The sequence below is a fragment of the Acanthopagrus latus genome, chromosome 11, assembly GCF_904848185.1.
Source record: "Acanthopagrus latus isolate v.2019 chromosome 11, fAcaLat1.1, whole genome shotgun sequence".
NCBI lineage: Eukaryota > Metazoa > Chordata > Actinopteri > Spariformes > Sparidae > Acanthopagrus > Acanthopagrus latus.
The window spans coordinates 2,900,915-2,927,263 of NC_051049.1; the positions used below are offsets into that span (position 1 = coordinate 2,900,915).

The 26,349-nt window shown below is 42.0% G+C and overlaps 1 protein-coding gene across 1 annotated transcript in view; it reads left to right on the plus strand.

Annotated features, from left to right (window-relative positions):
• LOC119028127 (inactive N-acetylated-alpha-linked acidic dipeptidase-like protein 2) overlaps positions 1-26,349 on the plus strand; it is a 393,803-nt gene that overhangs the window by 41,458 nt on the left and 325,996 nt on the right. Inside the window, exon 3 of the mRNA XM_037113698.1 lies at positions 2,002-2,036. The gene's annotated coding sequence lies outside the window, so the exon portion shown is untranslated. The remainder of the gene's footprint in view (positions 1-2,001; positions 2,037-26,349) is intronic.

Sequence of the window (26,349 nt, forward strand, 5' to 3'; positions counted from 1 at the left end):
AACTAGTTTGTCGCTATATTTACACATGTTTCAGCATAGCTAGAGGCTGGTGTATTAACATCTAGTCCGTGTCAAATCATTTGCTAAGCTGTTGCTTAGTCTCTCATATGTGCATTTCTGCCATCTAATCCATATCTGAGTTACTCCAACAGCTGCAGGCGTACAAAGGCTTGTGAGCTGCACTGGGGAAGATTGCCGACTTGTAATATTTTGTCATTTCACATTAAATGCTGTGCTCGGGGATCACGGTCACAGTCAAGTCAAATTAATGGCAGACAGCTCAAGAAGCAATATGATCTTTCCACATCATGCGACTGATATTTTCTGTTCAAATTCAACACAATGGCTGCTGTTATTCCGGGACAGCTTTTGACTATTGAATTTCAAAGCGCAGCCGTCTCCCACTGACACTGAGCCCCCAGAATTAAATCAGCGGTGTTTCAGCGCTCGTATTCCTTTCTGTGCTCTCTGATAACGCTCCTAATTTAGCACCAGTCAAAGTGTTTTATCTTTAGTGACCAATCGAGCGTCAACTGTTTTTAATTTTCAGCCTCATTGTGATATTGTAAGATCCATTTCACAGAGCTAAACTCAGACATTTAGGGATGGAATGATGGAAGGAGTGTGAGAGGGAGAGAAAGAGAGGAGGATATGGATAAACACTCAAACACCTTCTGTTTTAGTAGAAGCTACTGAGTCTAATGAGTGCCCCCTACTGAGCACCATTATTCTCCTAATACAGATGTGTGTTTGTCCGGTCACCATGTGTGCACAGAGTGTAAAGTGGTGTATATGTGATTATGTATTTGTGGAATTAAATATGCATACAGGGTTATTGATGTTGAAGCTGCCCAGTATTGCACATCGTTGGCTACATTCCAAACTGTACATGTACGACGCAAATACATTTTTATCTTGTAAAGTATAGAATGGTTATCAGCCTCATTTAATGATCACATATAACAGCTTTGCAAGGGAACGTCATGCTTGAGTTCAGCTGCAGTATTCACATATGTAGTGTACATAATATCTGCTGTAGCAAGAAACACTATAAAATGGTTTTAATGTTAAGTTACAATTCTTTTTTCACATCCACAGACAAATTAGAGGGGAAGAGTGGGTAAAAGTCGGCTCCCTCCTCACTTTGACTCTTAACCTCTAACACTAATCGCTACAGCAAAACTGAGAGTCTGCCGCGCTTCATGCCAAACTTCTAAATTGCCTCGATGATGTCTTTGGTCCTGTCTGCTTTAATTTCTAGAGGCTGATTAAAAAACACGCTGAGAAGTTGTTGAACTCTTTTTTTTTTTTTTCCCTGTTGCCTCGCTCCGGTGATTGACACACCTGATGATGCTGATAAACATTATCATGTTCGACCTGTATCCATGTATCCTGTATCTGCTGCTCTGTTGTTTAATGGCCATTAGAAAACAGCTCGTAAGCGCATTAACACCTCTCACTGGGTAGGATTGTGGATCACAGTGATTATAATTTTGCCTGTGACATCCACACAGAGATGTTTGGGGATGAATACATGAACTGTTGCAGCTCTACTATAAATACATTTACCTGATCATGTTTTTTTTGTAAGCACTTTATCATATACTATATGATCCTCCATCACTGGTTGTGGGTAGAATAAGTCCAGTTTAAACGTTTTCTGGTTAGGGTTTTCCTTGTGCTGCAACCAAGTGAAAAACTAGTGACGTCCAGAGATAACAACTCCTGACGTCTGGATGTTTCTTTATTACAATCGGCATTAAGCGAGTTAACTGCCTTTGGAAATCACCAGCACTTACTACTTCCTTATTGACACCAAGGGCTGTAGATGGGGAAAGGATTTATTTGGAGATATTATAAAACATTTAACACACTGTCAGGCAATGTTCGTCTGACTGTTATATAACGACAGACGCTGTGTCTAATTTGTAGTCTATGATACTGTGCTACACATTCAGTTGCTAGACCATTTCATATTTTTGATTTTGTCATTTCTTGCAGGCGAAGAGGATTTGTCACCAGTAGTCCAACAGAAAGTAAGCCACTTTGTTTTATTGCATCTTGCATGAAAGGAGAGCTTGAGTTTCACTGAAACCTCTCGCCCAGTGTCCTCCTGCTCTCTGCTGCTGGAGTCTCAGCTCTTTCTTGCTGTTCAGCACTGGAACAAATGCCCCATTGTAACTTTCTCCTATTGTTGGCCTCTCTCCTTCTTTTTCTTCCTCTGTCTTTCTTTTCCCACCCTCCCTCTCCTTCTCTTCGTCCTGTTCCTCTACTTTTCTCTTGTAAGCCTTTAATGGTGATTAGCTGCACCGTGCTGAATGTGTCCCTGTGTCTCCCCTCTCACTGGGAGTACAAGTGCTGTCACTGAACTCAGTCCTGCGCTGTTAACTGAGCTATTGATTCACCTCAGATGAATGGTGGGGATACAGTATGGGAATGTGGTCTGGGGATACAGGTAGCTGTGTGTGTGTGTGTGTGTGTGTGTGTGTGTGTGTGTGTGTGTGTGTGTGTGTGTGTGTGTGTGTGTGTGTGTGTGTGTGTGTGTGTGTGTGTGTGGGTAGGGATGCCCGAGTGGACTCCTGTTACTGTTGACAGAGCTGTGTGTGACAGGGCTCTGGCTCCAACACACTGGTTGCTTCTTAATATGGAGATATGTTTGATAATGCAGTTACCCATGCACACACACACACACACACACACACACACACACACACACACACACACACACACACACACACACACACACACACACACACACACAAAGACACAGTGTGTTCACCCTCTTAGATCCCCTTCAGGGAGCCTGGACAAAGGTTTCCAGTACAATGGGGGCTGGAGCTCCTTGAGCCCTCTTTTAATACACCAAGACTTCTCCCACTCACAGATGCACTTGCTCAGCACTCCGGCTGTATTGTGTGTCCGTGCTCATTGGGGCAAACGTACAGTTGTTTATGCATCGGCAATACAACCCTGCTGTTGCCCGTTAACTTCTTTGCAAGTCACACAACAAACATGAAGGTTGATGAAGGTTCTCAGTGATCCAGGCCATGATGTTTCTAAGTCCTGCATCGTATAATTTATCCTGAAAGAAGAGTAAAAGAATTCATCTATGTCTTTGAACAGAGGAGGTGAACTAAGACTTCACTTATCACCCACCTACAATCCTGCGGAGTTCTCTCCCCAGACAGCGTAACAACCATTCGCACCTGGGCTCACCTAGTCCTAGCAACCCACATGAAGGCCGGTTGGGTCAACAACCCACAAGTGTCCCAAACAACTCTGCAATTCAGAGCTCACAAGTGTCCTTAACAACTCTGTAAGGACACTCCCACACAGGGCTTAAAAGCCTGCGACTCCCCTCCAGTTAGTTAGAGCTGAAGAAGCCTCTTAGATGAGAGGTGAAAAGTCCAGCTGCCTACAATATAGCACCAACATGTCTGTTTAGTTAATAGTGAGCTAATAGCAGCTTGTTATTGTGGTTACATGTTTTTAGAAGGTAAAAGAACACATTTAATTCCAACCCTAAATTTTTGTTGCCTGCAAAGGTAGAATGTTACTCAGTACACTCTGAAGTTGTAATTTGACAGCTATAGTTAGCACATAGATTTTAAGATGGAACCCTTTACAGACTGTAGAGGACAGCTGACCCAAGAATTGAAATTAAAGTGGGAAGATTTAAAGTTCAGAGAGAGAGGAAAAAAAAAAAACCTGATCTGAATTTTTACTTCCAGTTTTTCCTCATACATGTTTCATCTTCCTTTTTCAGTTACATATGTTAGTTCAAGCTTTAGCATGTAAGCTTCAAATAAGCACATACCTTACATATCTTGATATTCAGAAGTCGCCTCAAAAGCACTTCATACATATTAGGAATGAGCAGTAAGAATATGTATGCTTTAGTATACAACCCCTCAAAGCGTCGCCTGTGGCCCAACAGCAGCCTTCAGAAACATTCTGTGCAGCCTCCAGACATGACATGACAAGCACACATTATACTTTAATCAACCACTGTCCATATTAATACTTTCGCTTGCGGTAGTCTGTATTTAATACGCTGCTCAGCCACAGCGGAGTTTGGTGCTCACAATGTTAAAAATGTAATGTTAAACTGCATTACGAGACCAGTCACAAATCCTGTGACAGGTTTATGGGTCTTCCTGTGCGGCCATCACTCACATGCCGGCTCCTTAAATTGGTGTTGGGTCATCAAAAGGTTGAAGTCCTGCTTTAGTGGGTTTGTTGATTTGTTGACAGGAAGCTGCTCACAGTGGGAGATGCTTGAGGCACAATGCACAGTGGGACCACACGTCAACCTGTCATTATGAACCACTTCCATTGTAATACATCTAATAACACCAAATGTTTTAACAGCATGTTAATTTGATGGTCTTAGATCCTAATGGAACACTTAGTGTGTATTAAGCCTGGTGCAGTGAAAAGGTCAAACAGTTTTGCATTTACCTTTTTTTTTAAAAAATTATGCAGGTGCTTAATTAAAGCTATGAAGACCAGGCACATTCAAAATGAGATCCAAGTCATTAATAATAAAATGAAAGGTCACAAACGGTATTCTACCTACCGACACCTACACTCAACATCTGGTCATTTTCTAAAATTTAAATAAAGGAATTATGACTGCATTGCTCAAGACTCCTGTCTGATACTCAGTATAGTGTTAAACCACATTGCAAATGACAGGCAAATCTAATTCATGCCAGTAAAACCACAGTGAAATGGGGGTTTATCGACTAATTTGGTTACTTGTCCTTCATGCGTATGGATGGAGAAGGCAGAGAAAAGGCAGCCTCCTCCATGGTTGGCCCATTATGTAGTCTTATACTTAGAAAATTATCATCTTCATGCCTAATGGTGCATAAGGACAGACAAGCCTCCTCCACTGTTGGCGATCTGTTGCTGACTTGGCAGCGTGACCGCAACTCATCATCATCACTGCCGTTCAGCTCCGCTTTCTATGAGCCTAGAATCCATTTCTTTTTACTTCTTTTTACTTCTTTTTTTTTTTTTTTTTTAATTCACAATGAGTTTTGGACCGAACACTAACATTGCTTTTGCAATGTTGACATCTTCAGACACTGCAGGTCAAAGATTAAGGAAGATCTGTTGAATATCCGGTTTAATTCAAAGTGTGAGTATATCCCTGTACTCATGCCTGGTGGCATATAAACGAGAAGGCAGACTCCTCCAGTGCTGGCAGTTCACAGCCTGCTTGGCAGCCTGACCGCAGCACATCATCCCTACCTCCCTCAGCTTCTGCAGCTCTTCTCCAAGTTTTTTTTTTTTTTTTTTTTTCATTTTCTGAGGTTGTTTGCTTTTTACGGTTGTGTGTATTCCATGCCTCCAGGGCTCCCTTAATGTTACAGGCATGTGCTCATCCTGATATCCTTAAATGTGGCCAAATGTGATTTTAAACCGATTAAATTAATTGATTTGTTGATTATGCAAAAAAGCAGAGGAAAAAAAAAAGAAAAAAAGAGAGAGAGAAAAAAGATCTACATAATTTCACCCCCCCAGTTTGTGTCTGTGCTACTACTTTACATTCAAGTCAGCATGAAATGATACTTTTCCCATCAGTACCTTTTTGCATGTGAGGGCTGTAGGAATCCCTGCAAGGTGATGATTGAAGAATATGGCCAGAGCCCTCATTATAGGAATACATTGACATTCACACATTTAAGAGTGCAATATCTCACCACCGGTGGCAAAATGGCTTCGATATCACAGCCCAGAAAAGTGAAATGGCATGTTGACATTGTTGCATTTATCACGGACACCTTATGGTGCTTCTAACTGCATGCTGTCTCATTACAGTGCAGCTTTCAGCACCAATTGGTTGGAATGAAGAATGCTGACTGGAAACTCTAAGAAACTGAAGCAGAGGGACAAATTATGAAACTTTTTTTTTTTTTTTTTTTTGTACGCAACAGTGTGACAAGCACTTGGCAAAGGCCAAAATTCAAAATGTCAGAATGTCCCTTAAAATATATATTTCAGTCAGCATGATGAAGAGGCTGCTGCATGATGAGAAACCATAATCATTCACAGTATTCAGTCTTTCAAGCTTTCACCGGCTGTCATCTCTTTTTCTGTGCTCATATTCAGCTTCACCTCAGCACAAAAAGCAAGCTTAACAGTAGGCAAAGTATTATCCCCGCTTTAAAGTGAAATCTCATTAAATTAGTTATCCGGCTTCGGTGTTTCTTACCATCAGTTTGCCAGATGTTTTTAATGCATCATCATCACCTCTCTGCAACCCCACAAAACTTTTTGTCTCTGCCAAAACATTGTGGGCGCCGGGCATCGAGTGGCTGTCCTTTGCTGGGAGCTTATTGATGAGCTGCTAATGAAAGGCCTATTAAAGGCGAGCATATTGATCCACCGAGGGCCTGATGACAGTATCATTGCAACGGGGACACAATTGAAAAAGACATGCACTGCCAAGCGGCTGAAGAGCGAGGATGGAATAATCATCTTATATACTGCTCCTCTGGTCTCACTGTTTTTGTTTTTGTGTTTTAATTTTCTTTTAGTTAGTGTCTGTGTTCATTCCTCTCTGTCTGTCCTCTTAATCTCACATTTGAATGCAAATCACTTATCATACATAAAATGAATAACGCTGAGGCAATACAAACAATAATATCAGTGTTTACAATGATTTATGCTAACTTTGTTCCTGTCTGTCCCATCATTCGGCAGTGACTCTTGGTGATAATTTTTTAACCCTCCTGTTGTCTTTGGGTCAAAAATGACTTTTCCTAAAGTGGCCTCAATATTAGAAAAAGGGAAATATTGCCTTTATTCACACAGACACACAAATCTCCAGCAAGGTGCATTTGATTTGGAAGATTGAGGAAGTATCTGAAGAGAACTTTTTTGTCAAAAAATAGCAAGATGACATGATTGTCATCACCATATGACAACCAGGACAGGATGGCAGGATGACTCCAGGTCTGCTGTTTCCCATGTTGAGGACATTTCGCCTGTTCATCACACTAGCTATCAAAAAATCATCCTGGAGGAGACACATTTTGAGGGTTTTAAAAATTACGGAGACAGCTGGAAAAGCATGGATGAGGTCGACCTGCATGCCTTCATTGGGTTGTTAATATTAGCAGGAGTTTATAGGTCAGGAGGTGAAGCCGCATCTCGTCTCTGGGATGCAGAAAGGCAATTTCTCCTCTTTTTGGCAATCATAGACTTGATCTTAATTCCATTTCCGTTCCTTTACCTGCACTCAAAAGGCTAAAATTAATTACTTTAGTACTTGTATTATGGATTCAACTCACCAAAACAAGATTTTTTCTTGTAGCAGTCAAATAAAAACATCAGCACCTGCAGGCTGATATCTGACCTCCACTGATTCAGAATTAAAATAAAATAATAACATATACATGCATGAGGAAATGGCAATAAAACAGTTCAATCTCTCCATGGGATAACATGATTGTAGATGTAACAGTCACCTTTAGAGCACAGCTGAGAAGGTGCACACCTTTAGACTCCCTGTGGACTGCTTCCCTTTCCAGTTTCCTTTTGTTATTGGACTACTACAACCAGTTCCTCTCAGACCGTGCCCATATCCAGTGTCCGTCCTTCAGGGAGGAGTAAACTGTGAGTTTGCTGTATGACTCACTCTTCACACCTCTACAGTGAAGCCATTTCAAAGCCAGATTGTTGTGATGTTGTAACATGTAGTTGCATTGTTAGTGAAATCTTATCATGGCCCCAAGTGAAACCTAATGTAATCAAATCTCAGGTAAAAGAACGATGGTTTGCACGTTAACAACAAACAAGAACCACACTAACATATCCAGCCCTTTCAGAGAGACACCGGGGTGAAATGGAGTGTGTTGAAACACTGAAGGACATTACACTTAAATTAAACATAACGCAGTGTGTTATGTGCAGGAGTTACATTTTTTTGCCCATAAGCAATCTCTGCCGGACGAAAACCCTGTGTGTCTGAAAAGACGATTTTCATGAAAGTTAGTCCACCAAACACAACGAGCACGCATTCGAATCACCAGTAAATAAGTCAAACGTGTCGAGGAACGATTTCTGATAGTGTAACACAACATGTAGGACTGTTTAAAAGTGATCTTGTACGTGGCTGACATTAACTTGCATAATTTTAGCTGACGCAGCAGAATGGAACACTAGAAACACGACTTTGGTGTGAAGGTTTATTACACTTGTCAATATAGTTTATGACACAAGACAGACGTCATAAAATGTGCCACAGCAGACTCTCATTAGATACCAGTATAAGTATTCATTCAGCAGCTAGATTACTTTAAAATATCTCTCAGTATCAGTTAATCTAGCTTATTTTCACAAGAAAAATAGGGGGAATCATGACTCTTTATCAATCATCATCTTTTTTTTTGCGCAGGATGTGGGGTCGTGCCCTCCCTGCCGCCCCGGGATTTACTTCTATGATTTGACAACAAGCTGACCTATTATTTTAGGCTATCACCCACTAGGTGACCATTTCCATCTGCTGATAATTCTTACATTGTTGTTTCTTAACTCTCCTTTTTTTAAGAGTTAACCTGCACTGTCACAGTCTCGTATTATCAAACAGGTCCGATTGGCTTGAATTTAACAACATCTTCAGTGATAAAACAACTTACATTTCTGACAATCTTTTATGAATCCTGTCTAATTAATCATCGATATCTCTGAGGGAATGTCAGCCGTCTTTGATTGACAGCTGTCTGTCGTCACAGTAGGCCGGCCTCCAGGATGAAGAAACAGTCGGTTCATGCAAAATACCTACTGTCCTTACATTAACATGGATCCACCAACAGCTGTTTATTTCACAAATTCCTGTTAACTTTCCCAACACGTGACTGTTTACTGTAACCTAACTGTACGATAGCCATGTAAAGTTTATATGCTCCACGCTGTGTGTGTGTGTGTGTGTGTGTCTGAAAGGTCTGGTCGTGAAGTAATCCAAAAATACAATTTGTCAATGGCACACTCAGTCACACACAAACTGCCAATCACAAGCACACGCACACACATGCAGGCAACGCACTGTCAAACAGGTTGGATGAGTGCAGGTGAGAGAGGAGGAAGGGCTATGCTAATGTCAGCACACACACACACACACACACACACACACACACACACACACACACACACACACACACACACACACACTCAAGCTAACATTCAGGCAGACAGTTCAACTAAAACGTAGCCAGGACAGACTAACAGGTGTAAAGGTGAGCTCGGAGGGCAGGCAGACACTGTAGACAGGTAAACAGGTAGAAAGGTGTAGGCAAGCAGTCATACAGGTAACCACGCAGTGTGTTTTATAGGCAGGCAGAGAGTCAGGCTAGCAAGCAGGCAGCTCTCCCTGCCTGCTGTGGTGTTGTAGCTGGAGAAACACTGGCAGCAGCAGCAGCAGCAGCAGCACAGAGAGGAGCCATCAGACCGGCCTTTATCCTCTGCTGCCCCCTCTTTGAGACAGACACACACAGACTGAGGCAGCCACTGGGGCGTTCAACCAGCTCAGCTCTGCAAGGTAAATGTATAGATTCAGTTTGCTTACAGCTGCAGTACTTCAGCTGGATGTGTGGATGTGTGCATGCTGTTGCCTTCTTTTTTTTTTTTTTTCCAAATTGAGGTAATTAGTTGCCTTCTTTCATCCATCAGTGGCTGTGTTTACATGCTGCTGGTCACTCTCCAGTTAAACAGTCAATCAGGTTAATCAGTTTACATGAACCTTTGAGACTGAATCCGGTAAACAAGTTAACAACATTTCCTTCCTTTTTTTTTATATAATGAGCAGCAGTAGCTTAGTTCAAATACGCAGGAGGGAAATGAAGTAATGCACGCTGTCATGTTTGAGAGCATACACTACCCATAATGCTGTGTGAGTTTAATGGTGGAGAGCCAATGTGAAAGTAGCCACAGAAACCAGGTTTCTCACAGTGAGAGTTTCGTGGGTAATTGCAGCAGAGTTTCATTTGGTTCCTGAGTAACCAAGTGATAGGAGCTGATAATGAGTGTGTAGGTGCACCCGTTACCATGCAACACACCACACCAGGCCGGCCCCCGTGACTGAGAGCTGAATTTACACGCTGTCCTCTGGAGGATCCTCCGCAGTAACATTCATTAACGGAGGGCCGGGGGGGGGGGGAGTAAAAGGACCTGCAGGACAATGTTGCCTACCTGCTGTGGGTTTGTCTTACCGTGTTTTGCATGTGTCAGGGGTAGTATGAACACACACGAACACACACATGTACATGCGCACACACACAGAGATGGGGGTTGGTATTTAACAGGTGTTGTTGCTGCAGGCATCTGGTAGCAATGTACCCCTCTGTGTGTGTGTGTGTGTGTGTGTGTGTGTGTGTGTGTGTGTGTGTGTGTGTGTGTGTGTGTGTGTGAGACAGACGGAGGAAGAGGGAAGAGACTTTTGAATCTAAAAGATTATTCATTTGTTTAAAGGAGGGACATGAGTGCTCACTTAGGACATGAATATACGTTCAATGTATAGAGGGATCATTTTTATTCAACAACATTAAGTTGATCTATTTTGCAGTTTGCTTGTGGATGGAACACAGTGTGCCATCTGTGAACACACAGATCTGTATTGCGAAAAATGATAGACGGGAAAATTGAAATTGTTCTGCATTTTCATGCGTTCGTTGCTCGAGCTTACGTTACAGACAGAAAGTAAACCAGAGGGTTTGAGTGGGATGTTTTCATTTAAAATTTGAGACAATATTTTTGACAAAATAAATTTTAAAAAATGCGCTTCTTGGTGTTACAATTGCGTGTCATGGAACACCTGGCTTGATCATTTGACCGTTTACTTTTTAAGCAGGAGGAGAATAGAGAAGGAGCTGATAACAGGCCATTTCACCACATCATTTGCAACAGCGCGGGCCGCTGTGATGCCACCAGGGGAGATTAGCCAGCTCATCACAAAAAAAAATGGTGATGGAGATATGTTGGAGTTAATCTCTGTGGAAGAGCAACATTTCCAGCATTTGTTGAGCTGGAATGCAAACCATACAATAACTGTGAAAGTGGAGAGTATGTTCGAGAAAAGGGCAGCAAAGTGTTGACAAGGTAATGTTAGCGACTACTGACAGCGGTGCTTAAGATTTATTGCTCAGCCTAACCCTCACTTTCTCTTGGTGGTTTGTTTTGGACTCCGTTGTAACATTAGAAATATGTATTTTCTTGGGGAACTTGAGCACTCTGACAACTTAATGCAAGTACTGGAATATGTAAATAATTTGAAATACTTAATTGCAGTACATTTAAAACATACAATCACATTAAAATATCATCAGCTTATAGATTAAACTACCTGACTATGTGTACATACTGTCATATCTGTAATAATAAGCATATGATATGTTATACAGTGTATAATGACATAAGAAAACAGTAGGTCAGGACAATATGAAGATGGTAGATTACAAAAACACCTGGAATAGATGTTGGAGCAGCTGAGCACTGCACAGGTCCTTCCTGATTTCATGGACATTGTGATCAAAAGTAATGTTACATAGAAAATAAAGGTATTGCTAGGCTGAGACTGTAGGGTGACACTGATGGTGACATGTTTACTCCCAGTACTTCCCTGGATATGCATATACAGTGTCTCTTCAGTGGACCCTCCTCTACTGATGAATGCCTTCCCATGCTTTTGTACTGTACACATCAGCAAAGACAACCAGTATCATACACATCATTCTTGTTCCTGGTAGTCGGTACCAAGAACATCCCTCCCAATAACATCAGGCAAGCTGTGAAACCTGTCAAACTATGATTAATCATTGACAAAACATGCAGTCTGTCATGTCTTACGACAAGACTGTATGACTGTGTGATTGCCTAATCTGTCGCAGTGACCGTCTTAACTGACAACAGTGTTTTGGAGTGTGAAAGCTGCTCACCTCACAAACTTGTTAAACTCATCACACACTCACGTAGTCTGCTTGACTACAGAGGGTTAAAGATCTTTGCGCTGTTTGTTAATCACACTCTCCACAATCAGAAGAGAATGTTTCAAGGCTGTTTGTATGTAGCATGAAGACGAGGCGGACGCTTCTCCACTGTAGGTCAGTTTCACATGAAAGGCTCGATAAATGAAAAGCAGCTCAGTGCAAAAGAATGCACAAAGCCCCTCCAAAGGCCGAATGAAGAAAATAAAAAAAAAAAAAATCATATTTTTTACAGTTTCAGTGTAAAATAATAGGCTTGGTAGTTGTGTCAGAAATTTCCCAGCAGCCAGAGAAATCCATTAAAGAACCGGCCGTAGGCAGAATGATTCATACGACTGCAGATGTGTACCGTAGCTGTTGATGTGGTCATTTTTTCCAGGAGGGGTGGCTGTGACTCAGAGGTGGAGCCAGCATCTTGTTATCTGGTTTGATTCCTCTGGTCTGTATGTTGAAGTGTCCTTGGGCAAGATACTTGCTGTGTCTCAATTCAGGGTCTGCATCCTTCGAGGGACCTGGTATTTGTGGTCTTCGAAGGCGAGTCCTCCAGAGAGACTTTGTTAACCATGTCAGCCGTTGTTAAATGGACGGTCTAGTCTTTGGAGCATTTCCTGGTTGTGTCATCAGATGTTTTACCCTTACGTCACGATTTCTGCTGCCCAGGCCCGCGAAAGTGATTATCTATGACACGCAATGTCGCCATTTTCTCTCTTTTTTTCTTCTTTTTCGGATACGCAAAGAATCTTGGGATATGTGAGGCCGCAAAGGATAGCAGCGGTGCGTCCTCTGAAAAGAGGGAAAAAGAGGAGCATTTGTGGGCTGCGTCTGGAGGAGCCTTCGGATTGGAACAGCCTTTGCACAGCATTGTGACATAATTGGCCTTCAAATGCTCCTCTGAAGGATGCAGACCCTGAATAAAAAAAAAAAAAAAAAAAAAAAGTAGTAGTTTCTGGGCTCTCTTCATCAAAGGTGTCGGCATGTAGTATGTTGATAAAAGAATTCTGCGGAGGCCAGGCTTTTGGTTTGAGTTAGTGATGGGAACGGCAGTTCTTTTTACTGAACTGAATCTCTAGAATCCGTTCAGTAAAATGATTCGTTCAAAAGATTCGTTCACCGAATCGTTCAGTGCTCTCCAACTCCCTGAACTGATAAGCAGCCAAATGATCCGTCATTCAGTTAATAATTCAGCCCTTAGGTTCACGTTCACTTACTGAGGGACGGTGCGCAATCATTCACAGGAGACGCAGTGCTGCTCTGAGTGGTATACATGCACTAAAATTATTACACGGTGAAAGTGTCCTCTGTGCACAGTAAAATCACTTAACATGATGCTACACAGATGTTAGCCACACAGCGCTAATTTTAGCAGTACGGTTACTGAACGTGAATCATCTCCTCTGCCCTGGCTGAGTGAGAGACACAGCACCACTTTCAGCACAGTACGTGAACGAGAATCACGTCCTCAGCTTCAGTTCTCTGCCTGCAGTAGGTTCGCGAATCATGAATGAATCACATCACGAACGTGATTCACGTCCTGGCATCCCTCGTTCGCGAACAACCTGCTGAGGATGCGAATCACATTTGCTCTTTCACTGAGTCAGCATCTTGAACGTGAGTGACGGCAGCTGCTGAGAATCACGTTCGTCAATGTGAGTGATTTTTACTGTGCAGTAAAATCACTTAAGATGATCCTACACGGATATTAGCAACACAGCGCTAATTTTAGCAGTACGGTTACTGAACGTGAATCATCTCCGCTGCCCGGGGTGAGTGATACAGCGCCATTTTCAGCACCGTACGTGAACAAGAATCACATCCTCCGCGTCAGTTCTCTGCCTGCAGTAGGTTTGTGAATCATGAACGAATCACAGCGCAAATGAGAATCACGTCCTGACAGTTCTCTCTCTGTGTGTGTCGCGGCAGTTCCACTCCCGGCCGGCATGATCACGGCTGAGCTCAACTGAACTGAGAAAGGACCAAATCAGTCCATGAAGTGATCCCGTTCACTTCGTTCACTGAAAAGATCCGTTCGTTCGAACGACACGTTCGCGACCGACGCAACACTAGTTTGAGTTTAATAGTCTTGACAACAATGGGATGGATTCATTGTGATGAGGATTGCACATTAAAGGTCCCCAGAGGATCCGACTTTGCGGACCACCAAACTTTCAATTCTTTCAATTCAACATTCAGTGGGCATGAAGATGAGTAGAGAAATAGTGAATTTCCTTCTTTCTTTTTTTTTTTGGGGGGGGGTGGCCAGACTCAAATGACCCACATCAAGAATTTGTGCTGACAACCTGCTTAAAAAGAGGATGTACTTTTCTGTTTAGTGGGTGAACCATGTAACTGAGAATGAGTACAGTGAGGTCGAGCAGCCCAGGATCTCATTTTTACTGAGCAGCTGGGCTCATTTACATCATTTTGTCATTTATGTAGCCACAAGGGCCTTTTGTTGGTCCATGTGACGTAAATTTCATTATCTGGTCATGTCTGCGAAGGGCCACATGGACGTCTGCAGCCCAGAATTTAAGGGCCGTTTGCACGCTGATAGCACATATTTTGCTCATGCTCATAGTGTTGCAGTAATTTGTAGTTAGGTGACAGATGCTGAGTGTTAATTATTGATCAGTATGGCTTATTTTTTAACTGTCACAACCGGGCTCAAGGCCATGACAAAAAAAAAAAAAAAAAAAAAAATAAATAAATGGGAAGGAGAGCAAAATGAACATAAGTAATTCATTATAACCAACATTAGAAATTAAACAAGCTGCAGGGTGGGGTGTGTATGTCAGAGGCATCAGTGGTGCAAATGTGGATGTGTGGAAAGATGGTGTGTTGTAGGTGTTGGTGGAGCACAAATGTTAAACAGAACCAAAAAGGTGCAGGTGCCGGTGATGAAGATGAGATGACTGAAGTAGAGCCGGTCCATAAGCAGATAGCAGTCACATGACACTGTTACACTGTCGACAAGCAGCCTTCTATGATTATTTGCACGTTTGTGTTCTGATAACAGCTGGTTGTGACAGTCAGTCCTCTTCATTCACCTCTTAATGTCAACCATTTCCCAAATATTGGTATTTGTTGAACTCCCTTTTCATTCATCGTTTGCTCATTGATCACAGATCCCAGGGTGCTCTGCGGTTATTATTCATTAACTTAAAGCTGCTGTGAGCGTTGTCATCGTCTGTTTTGCAGTCAGTGTTCCCCTCCCTCCTCTACGTCACCACATGAACGTGCAGCGGTCATTAACAGACATTTCAGGAAACAGGAAGATCCTGTTGTCTGCATGTTCACCAGCAGAAGGACCGTCTCTTTATAGGCTTCTCTGTCCTGATTGGATAAAGTGGGCAGGGATGTTGAGCAGGGATTGTTTAATGGGTGATGCCCCGATTTAAAGAGTAACTTAGCCCAGTGCTGACTTATTATCCCCTCAACACTTCTAGGCAGGTAAAAGCTATTGGAAAGGACAGACAGGGAGAGTTTGGCATTCAAAACAGTGTAAAAAAAAACCTTTGTCAAAAAGTCACACAAAAAATACCTGGTTGCATGCAGAGTGTGCAGGAGAAATGATGACAGTGGTCGACTGTTCACACGCTGAGCATCAGGACCGTCTCACTCTGGCTCGATGTGTTATCACCACCAGTGTGATCCATCTCTGTCACAACTGTAAAACATTAACATAAAACTTCTGTTATCTTAGAATATCAAAAATTCAACACCTTAGTCAAAGTCAAGCAGTCAGCTGTGGTGAGATACATTCAGCATAATCCTGAGGAATAAATAAAGGCAATAAACTAAGATGGTGACTTAAATCTTGGAGCAAATATACATAATGTAAAGTGAAAAAACTATGATTTTATGTAATTCAAAATGAAACCTTCTCAGCATTTTTTATTGTCACTAACCACATGAATTATTAAGAAAAAATATGATACAGAACAAATTGTCAAGATGTTTAAGTTCATTCAAAGCAACAGAACCAACAGAAGCTTCAAAAGAGTTTTTTTTTTCTTTTTTTTTTTTTTTAAGTTTGTTTTAAACAAATAAGAACCTGAAAATGGTTGTGTTATATAATGACTGTACTCCCCACTGCAATCAAGCTGCAATCAGTTCTATTTATTAAATTTGACAAAGTATGAGTGACTTGTGAGAAATAATAGTTAATCAGTCCTCCACAGAAGTAACGACCAGAAAAAGTCTGAGGCTGCTGAAGTTTGTACGTCTACATCTTCGACACCTTGGCGCCTCTTCCTTGTTGAACTGGCCTCACATTATTAAGTTAGTAGTCATCCTATCAAGGGTAAACTTTTCCATGTTTCAAGTGATTCTTGTATGTTTTTTGTATTTGAGGGTTTTCCCTGTATTGTTTTTAATACAAAGGGGGCTGTTAACAGTGTGTAGCATGCACATAGTTTTTTTTTTTTTTTTTTTTTAAGCTGAATCTGTTGGGTCACATGACATGTAAGCTGCCCCTCACAACAAAAACCTCTTAGTGGCCTGAAGAACAGGACATAAAGCTCAGGATGTGAACCTGAGCTCCAACTTCCCCTGGTCCTGAGCTGATCTAGCACTTATGGGACATGCTGGACCAAGTCTGATCAACGAAGGCCCCACCACAGAACCCACAGGACCCAAAGGACTCAAAGGCCTCATCGACAACGGCCTGATGCCACAGGACACCCCCAGAGGTCCTCCTGTGTTCAGGCCCAAACGAGGAAGAACCAAGTCTGAACCACGGTGAGGCTTCCATAGATCTGACACGTGCCACAGATGCCTGATCGAATTGGGATCTTGGGAACTTGGAGGCCAGGTCAAAGCCTTGAACTCTGGCCGTTCCTTCTCAGTTGTTCTGCTGTGGAAGGACACATTTCTGTTGACCCAACTGGCATTCACAGCAACTCACAAGTGGCCCTTACAACTCTGAAACATTCACATGAGACCTTAAGGACTCTGTAAGGACACTCACTCTCACAGAGTTCAAAAGCCTGCGTCTCCCCTCCAGTTAGTTAGAACTGAAGAAGCCTCTTGGCTGAGTGGTGAAACGTCCTCAAGAAACTGAAATAAGTCTAGTTGTCTACGAAACAGCACTTATAATTACCATAACCTGAATGACTGAGAACCTTAGTCAACATGCAGGCTGCTGAGGTTCGATGTATATTCCTATGTCCATCTCTTACTTCAAGGTCCTAAATGCCAAATTGAGCACCACTGTTGGTTGCAGTGCACCACCAGCATGTTGGACCAAAACAAACCAGTGTGTCGGCCTCTCACACCCTGCCCACTCAAAGACTGCTGTTCCCAGCAGCACAGAGGAAGGAATGAAGTTAACCTTTTGTGGACTGTATCAAGTGATGTTGTAAGTATATTAGGCAAGTGAGAGGATGTACATATTGGCCAGTATTTGCCTCAGTAACCAGCAGAGTTGGTAGCAAGAGGCAGGTGCTGGTATTTCAGCAGACTTGTGCTACTTTTGAAGTGTTAAAAGTTTGGTAGCACTTTTTTTTCATGCAAATGCAGTCTTGACTCTGATGTTTGTCCCCAAAGGTGACAGCTCAGGATGTCTTTACTTCACTCTATCTTTACGTATCCAGTAGCTGTCCCCTGACCTTCCTGACCGAGGCTGAATGTTGTATATTGGACCTTTGAACTCACCTTTTTCTGATACCTTGACTTTACAGATATTGTGAATCTATAGCTCCCTTGTTCCCTCCACAGTCAGTGCCAGATGAAACATGAATATGTTTGGTATACGTCTATCAAGGCAGTTGCTGATGAAAGGCTCAATAGTTATGCCAAAAAAAAAGAAGCCTTTGTGTCATTGTTGAAATGTTCAACAACAAGAAAAGGCAGCAGCTAGTTATACAAAGGCAGCCTTTGAGGTAGAAAGACAGGAAAAATGGTATATTATTTTCTACAAAGCACTTTATGAAGGCTCACTTTATACACATTAATATTTCCAGCTTCCTGACGTTGTTATGCACCTGCTGCTGTTGATTTTCCACAGCTTTCTTTTCTCTCTCAGCTTTTTTCTCCTCTTAATACCATCTGACATTCCTTACCTGCAAGCAGACGCGGTATCACCTGTCGTCTATCTGCTTTTTCTTCTGCAACACGATCTGATGTGTCTCTCAAACAACAAAAGGGAAGAAAGGGAAAGAAGGGTGGGGAGGCGGGAGAGGAGGATCGAGAGGACGGGAGGCTGGTCTGCGGCACGGTATCTCAGACAGTCCAGCACTTTCTTTGTTATCTGCTCTCCATGTGGGAGAAAAGCATCCCACCTTCTTTATTATCATCAAGAAATGATAAGGATGGCCATGACTACTCATCTCTGCACAAAGGCAAGCTGATACCTCAAGGTCTAGTATGTGTGTGTGCATGTCTGAGGCCATGTCTTCAGGCCCAAAATCACCAGGGGATATCTTTTCCTTTCATGCTGTTACGAGATAATAGTGTCGGTGCGATTCTGAGATATCGGCAAAAGCTCACCTTCGTACAATGGACCACAAGGATGGTGGCATTCACCCCACCAAGAAATGACTGAATTACAAAGTCTAGGGAAAAAAAAAAAAAACAAGTGCATTTTTTTCTCTTTTTTTCAGATAAATACATGTAAAGAGAGGCAGTCTGTGGGTGTACTTCTAAAGAAAGTTGATCACTTTTAAATGCTCACAATGAGGCTTTTACACCAGGAGATTCATTTGCTATGCTGGCACGCAACAGATGAACGAACACATGAATAAACAGAGCAGACCATGCCGTATTTTAAACCTGAGAACGAGACTCAAAAATCAACCATCATCAAGAATCAACTATTTTAGTTCTGCTGAATAAAAAAACCTGAAGGTACCTGTGCATCAAAGCTGATATGCTCATTTACACAAGGCTTAGACTGTGGTAGAAGTAAGTGTCTGCATCCCAGTCGTTCACCTCCGTATGTTCTGCGTGCATGAGACTGAACACGTGTGGTTGTCAGAAACAAAATATTCTGTTGAGTGGGAGCTTTCGGTTTCCTCTCTGTCTGTGTGTCTCTGTTTGAGGCTTGTTCAAAGGATCCATGTGTGTGGTTGGTGCAGGATAACGGTGCCAGGTTGGAAAGAGGATAGACGGTTTGCGTATATGACATGGTAGTTACTGCATGCAACTCCAGTTATGTGAGTAATGTTGAATGCAGAGAGCATTACTAACATCAGCCTGCTGGTGTGGATAACATACCCATTAACCTGACAATGAAAACACCTCACAACAACAAAGCTAATGGAATAATGTCAAACAAAACCAAAACGTGTACAAGTCACAAAAGAAATCCTGCGAGTAACTGTACACTCTTTTTTGTTTTTGTTTTTTTTTGCTCCCAGTTCTGTCAGTTGTTGTTGAGCCCGGCTGGGAAGAGTCGATGTTCCAGTGCTGAATGCAGTCTTTGTGCTGTGCAGTGTTCGGATGTTGCAGGTCAGAGTAAAAAAATAGGTCGCTCTTTTGTTCACCTTTCAGAGTTAGCAGCTCACATAAATCAGAGGTATAAGGCTACAGTTACAGGACGTGACTGCAGGAGAACATTTACTGTTTACGTATGGTTTACATACAGAATATTTGAAAAACAGTTGCAATACTATTTTTTTTTACTATTTTTGATACACCAGTGGTAAAGCTGTCGAACTCCTGTCTCCACACTAACATCTGATATATGAAAACATGAGGTGATTTATGATATTAAGTCAAATTTGATGGATGTGTGTGTTACAGTGGATGACTAGTCCTACTAAACAATGCTTGTAGTGGGACAGATGATGCACAAGAAGCATCCATCACATTTCACAGAACCACAGAAACTGTGAGAATTCACTTCCTTTTTGAGAGCTGTCGGGAGTGTCTCCGTTTGTCTCTGGAGTGATGTCAGTGGAGGACAGTTGATCCTTTTTGTTGTGCTAATTAAAACTCAGTGTAACACTGTAGATTGGGAGACAAAAAAAAAAAATGCAACAACAACAAATGCGTGGCCAAAATCCTCATTGAGGGAACCCCTCTGAGAATAACATGTTTTTTCAAGTTGTTTGTTTTATGAGCACAGAATGAGTGAGTTTTAAAGTACAAGCAAATATCCAATTAGAGAAAGATGAGGGTTTTGTTTTTTTTTTTTTATCATTATTATTGTGAGTGTGGTGGTGTGTCAGTGGACGAGGGATTATTGAGTTATCACACTGTTAAGTGAGTACTGTGATGATTGTGACCCGGCAGCGATCAAACTGCAGCACTCTATTACTGTGTTGTCAAGCCCTGACCTGCACACCTCCTCATTAATTCATAGTTCTGCTTGCTGTGTCCCCGGCATGCTAATTTAGAGAGAGAGAGAGTCACAACAAAAGGATTATATATAGAACATATTGTATGTAAGAGCAAATATAGTGAAGAGAGAAAACTGTGAGACATTCGAAGTCGCTCTCGTGTTCCCCAGCGTGATGAGTGGAAACCAAACTATCTAGATTCAAAAGTGTCAACTGTCTTTTCTCCTCCTGTGACATTTGTTTTTTTTTTACAATATGTTATTGTTGCTGCCACAGCTGAAGTTTCTCTTCTTGCCATCTTTTTTTATTTATTCATGTATTTATTTTTTTTACAATTTCCAGGTCACAGCTGTCTATAGACATTCAGTCTATAACTGTCTTCACATCCCCTTATAGTTTATATACACCAGCCATAATATGATTCTGACAGCAGGACAAATCTACGGGAAGATAGAAACGCCTCAAAGACAGACATGCACATGTTGATGAAATGTTGCATTGCAATTTAATTGAAGAAACTGTCAACTTCTCCTGTAAGGCTCATTTACACTTGTCATTTAAAGTGTGTATACTCACAGATCCCATGAAAACAATGACTTAAAGCGAACAAAAAAAAAGGAATTAAAAGGATATACGGTGAACAACATTTCAGACACATTCAAAAGTTGTTGTTTTTATCAGTCAAATAAAAATGGGAATTAAAATAGATGCCAACAATAAACAACGTGGAGAACAGGAATGTTTCTAACCTGTTTTTAAATAAGGAGATGGACGTGAATCTGCCGCATTGATTAGCTTTGGTATAGGTTAGTTTCACATACATACATTTAGACTCTGGTTTACAGCTCTCACACTTCAGATGTGAACTGTTAGCCCACAGACTGTATAAAGCCTCCAGTATAGATAATAATTATGATCATTTGAAGACACTTGACCTTGTAAGTCTATGATGGGTTTGGAGTGAACCTGAACTGACTGTGTGCTACTTTTTCTATAGTTTCTATGAAATGGGCTTGACAGGCAGATGGAAACATAACTTGCGTCTTTCTCGCTGCTTTTCTCTGTCTGCCTATAAATTGCTGCCTTCACCACGGAGCTGTAGGCGAGAAACAAAAGGGAGCAAATGAGCTCTGAAATACCGACTCCTTGGTAAAACGCACTCGGCGTGACCTTTTAGTTAACGGACAAATTGAGCTGTGGCCGGAGCACACTTCCAAGTCGAGACGGGTGAAGGCAGTTGGGCACTGTGGGGACTGTGTGTGTGTGATCATGAGGTTGGTCGAGTGTGTGGGTTGGAGGTGGGGATGTTTACAGCAAATACGCTAATTTAATGATTGAGTTTATTTATATTCAGTTTTGATTTGAAGTGTTTTTTTTTTTTTGGTGTGTGGAAAAAGTCTCCTGGGATTGCTGACACCCAACAGAATGGAGTGCTTCGTTTCATTATCTTGACGCGACTTGCAGACATTTGACGTCAGGTGGTGACCTTTGCTTCTCATTGTGTGTGTGTGTGTGTGTGTGTGTGTGTGTGTGTGTGTGTGTGTGTGTGTGTCAAACGCGTGGGCTTGTGTCTGAGAGATAGATTACAAGACTGAGCATACGAAGGTAAAAGTCTCAATATGATGTAATGAGAAAGTTGCCTCATCTATATTTGCAGGTCTATACGTGTTAATAATCTTTACTGATCTATACACACACTCATATTAAAGACATGTTATGAACATTAATATGAGGGTTTGCAGATGGTTGCAGTGAGGATCGCTGTCACCGATCATCAGTGAGTCAAATGACAGTTAATTAAATGACATGAATGAGAGCTGAGAATTAGTTTCATGAGCCTACAACTGTACATCAACACTGGGGTTCAAAAGTCTGAGACCACATTGACAAGGTTTGTTAGGGGGCAGTGCATTGAAAACACCTTTATGCAGAAAATGTATCCATTGCAACCAAATCACTATAAGGTGACCTTAACTGACCAAACCATCAGAAGGTCAATACATCAAGCTTAGTTCCCTGTGAGACAGGAGAGCATCACAGATACAGAATTTGCATTTGACAAGTGAGGACGTGACTCAAAACCACCTTTCTTCAGAAACGCTTTAAGAGTTTGCCTACATTAAACTGCGTGGCTTTAACTGCCCACTTTTAATGCAAACACACTGACTGCCTCTCAACCGGCACCATTATCTGCTTTTTTTTATGTAAAGTCGCCCAAAAAACACCCCTCTTCTTTATGATTTTATTTCAGCTGCAGTTTTGTTGTCGTAACAGCAGCCGAGCTGCTTGTGGAGGAAGCTTGTTAATTATATCGCCAATGAAAACTAACGTGCACCAAACGGCTTTGCAGCTACCAGGTGCACTTACAAGTTCGAACGATACAACGGCAGTAAGCCCTGACAGGAAACAGGAGAGGTCGCATCACGATTTACCAAAATAATCCCAGAGAGTGTCCCTCCAAATATCCCTCCCCGTTGAATATTCCGTATCACGTTGCATAGAAAGGACACCACTTTTTAACAGTGATCAAAATTAAATGTAAATCATGAGCTGCAGAATCTGAATAGTGTTTTTGTCAGACTGTGTAATAGACCTGCTGGTCCACCATGACACATGTCACATTTTGGCCTTGCCTACCCGACAAGAACACAGTCTCAATGGGCTCACTGTGAACAAAATATCCAGAGAACACCTGTCAATGTGGTGTACCAGGTAAATAGTTAAACAGCAACTGCACAAGAGCTCTACAGTTTGCAGATATTCTTGTGTAATAAACGTGAAGATGCTTTGTTTTAATTAAACAGTCGGATTCCCCTGGTCCGCACCAGTTCTAAGTCAGCTGCTAGGCGCCAGCCGAGGCGACCCGCCGGGGGCCCCCGCGCGAACGGGGGACCCAGCGGGCGCCGTAGCTGGGGAGATCCGCGAGAAGGGCCCGGCGCGCGTCCAGAGTCGCCGCCGCCGACCGCCGTACCCGATCCCCCCCACCGGCCCGCCTTCCGCAGCGGCGGCGGACACCGCCCCGCGAAGAACCCCCGCCCATCGTAGGAGAATAAAACTCACTCAAATTTCCAACACAAAATATCAACCATTGACAATGAACCCATTAAAAAAAAAAAAACATAGCAGGCTCGAAGTTTCTGTTTGTGTAAAAAGAATATTCATAAAAGTTTCTAATTTGTTTCCTCTCACAGTAATTTAAAAAAGAAGATAAAAAGAAAAAGTCTAGCTTGTGGCTCATGGCTTCAGTCGTGGCTGCATGTGGAATAGCTCCTCCCATCTGACAGGATTAGGAGTGAACCTTCACATTAAACCATTTGAAGAGCAAACTTGTTTTAAAATGTATCCCTCATAAAGAAATCAACAAACCTGAGTCGGGTTCAGGAAGTCAGTGTGCGCCACATCAGTTCGTTCAGATGATTTGACAGGGCTGTTATGAATGTGTCAGAAGAGGAAGAAGGTCTGAATAAAACAATCATCAACCCTTTTTTTTAAATTCAGGCTGGTGTTGAGAACAGTTGAAGGTCAGGTGTTTAAGATCTGCAGCAAAATTGTCTTTGTTCTCCGTGACAACCGAACCAGTTTAATTATAATTTCAGGATGAGACTGTAATGAATGAGGAGCATGGAACTGAACTGTTGGGTTACTTTTGTTGTAGAAGTTAATGGTAGGTTTTGATTCAACATGTTGTCATTGGACGTGTCGTCCGTGTTTGCGCTCATTGTTAGCTGCCAGTTAGCGGTGGACACCTTTTACATGTCTGTGCAGTCTCATTTTGCCTTAAGCTGGTAAATTCACCAATTCAACAGCTGACGTCTTGCTGCTGTGAGCGCTAAAAAAGCTGCTATTAACAGTCTCCTCTTAATCATCCCGTTCAGTTGTGTTTTTGATCTGACTTATACGGACTGACGCTGACTTTAAGTCGCTGCAGTAATCTTGTGACACAAAATTGTATCATTACAGCTGTAAATGGTTATGAATTTGATTGCTTAACTTGCTTTTATCAGCCTTTTATCAGACTTTCTGACTTGCTGTCCCGTCTGGGTCAGCGTAGATGTATTTTCGTGTTAACAGGCTGGCTGCATGTGTCAAGCGAGGCTGCAGTGTTGCGTAAACAGACCTGAAAATGACCTGTAGACGGTCAAATCAACATCATAATCATACCAACTTCTCACTTAAATAGAATCTCTGTATCTGTTCAATATGTCACAGAAATGAAGAGAACACACACGATATGTGAAGGGAAGTTTATTTTCTCTGCCCTCTCTTTCCGCCTCCTGCTTTCTCACTCTTTCTACTGGGATAAAGGAAAATCACGTAATCATATTTAGTGATAATTATCAAAAAGGAAAACTCCATGTAAACAGTCAGCAGCTCAGAAACGCAGCAGCAGCGCTCTACACAAGCATCCAGTGTGGCCGTCCCATAATGCTTTACTTTCTAGGATTCCTTTTTGCATTCATTTTCTATTTTTTTCTTTTCTTCAAATACAAAAAAAAAAAAAGCCTTTGACGTGATACTTTGTGTGTGGTGGGTGTCAGTCCCTGAGACGAAGCATGTAATTATACTTCAAAGGAAACGGAACTGAGTTCTGCAAATACAGCACGCGTGTCGACGTGACAGCGCACACTTGTCATGTGTGACAACCTGCTCCGTGTCAGGGCTGGTTGTCACGAGGTGTGAAGCGCTCTTTCATCTGTACTAACTTCAGCTTCAACTAAATTATTAAGACTTTAAAATTGCCATTTTCCGAGAAACCCTAATCGCTTCTTAAAAAAAAATGTATGTCAGTATTTAAGGTAAGGCTAAGACATACTCCAAGTAAAAAGTGAGTATTAGTTTCAGTCTCACGTGTGTTATCAGGTGTTTTTGTCGAAAAATGCTCTTGATGGCTGCCGACGTATTAAGACAGCAAATGATTTAGCATGCATGACGTTAAGACTACAGTGAAGCAAACTAGGGTCTGGTGTACATGCAAATAAATCTAACCCACACGTGTTCTTTCACACACATGCTCCACATGATCAAAGTCTGTGCCGTGTCCATTTCCCTCCCTGCAGGCAGCTCCCCTCCTCTTCTGCCCGGTCAATTTGACAAATCCATTAGGGATCCATTACATGGACTTTATAAGAGGCAGCTACAATATGGTACAATAATATTTTTTTCTCCCAGCCGCAAGAGGAGCATCATAAATAATCCCAGTCCATGTAATGATTGTCATGAACAGTTTTATTTGTGTGTGAGCACATGTTTGTGTGCCGTGAGGTGTAGACATTGTAGATATTTTCATATGGAAATGTTGCATATTAAAATCTTGAAGTTTTCTGGACTTCATGAGACTATGGAGGGTGGAACTTGCACCTCGCACTCAGGGGTCTGGGGGGGCATATTCACCCAGAAGGAACATTTGGCACATTTGAAAATTAACTCTGTCAATCTGACTGCACTTTAAGAGGCTTCCATGAATGCGTGTGTGTGTGAGAGATAGTGTGTGTGCACATACATCGGGGGGCATGGTGGGGGTCGACTGACTGAGATTTAAAGATGCTTTGCTGAAGCAACGGTGCAAAACCTTGGCCATGTTCAGCACTATTATGATAAGGTACAAACATTTTTGGATCAATACGAGACTGTGGTGCAGCAACTTGACCATGGCAGACCGCCAGACTCTGTTAATTAATGGGAAACACCACATTTACAGAACGGTCCTGGTCATACTGAAGACATCACTGCTGTGCTGTACAGCATGAGCCTGTCACAATGCCTCCTGCATTAGCAGTGAATGTTGGTACAGAAACGATGTCCTGCAGATTTTTCTAATAGTGTCAGTGGAGACTGAGCTGAAAGAAAAAATGTAGAAAATAATCTGTGCTTTTGAAGGAATTAACATTAAAATATACAAAATGAGACTGGAAATAATTGATAATCATTACTTGGCGTTATTAATGCATGAACTAGTGAAGTCATTGTGCAGTACAAGTTCGATATACCTCTAAAGATAAGTTGCGTTTTCTTGTAAACAAGACTGCCGCTTAGTGGCTTCACCATCACTGCTTCTCTAGTGTGAACTTGTGTAGTTTAGT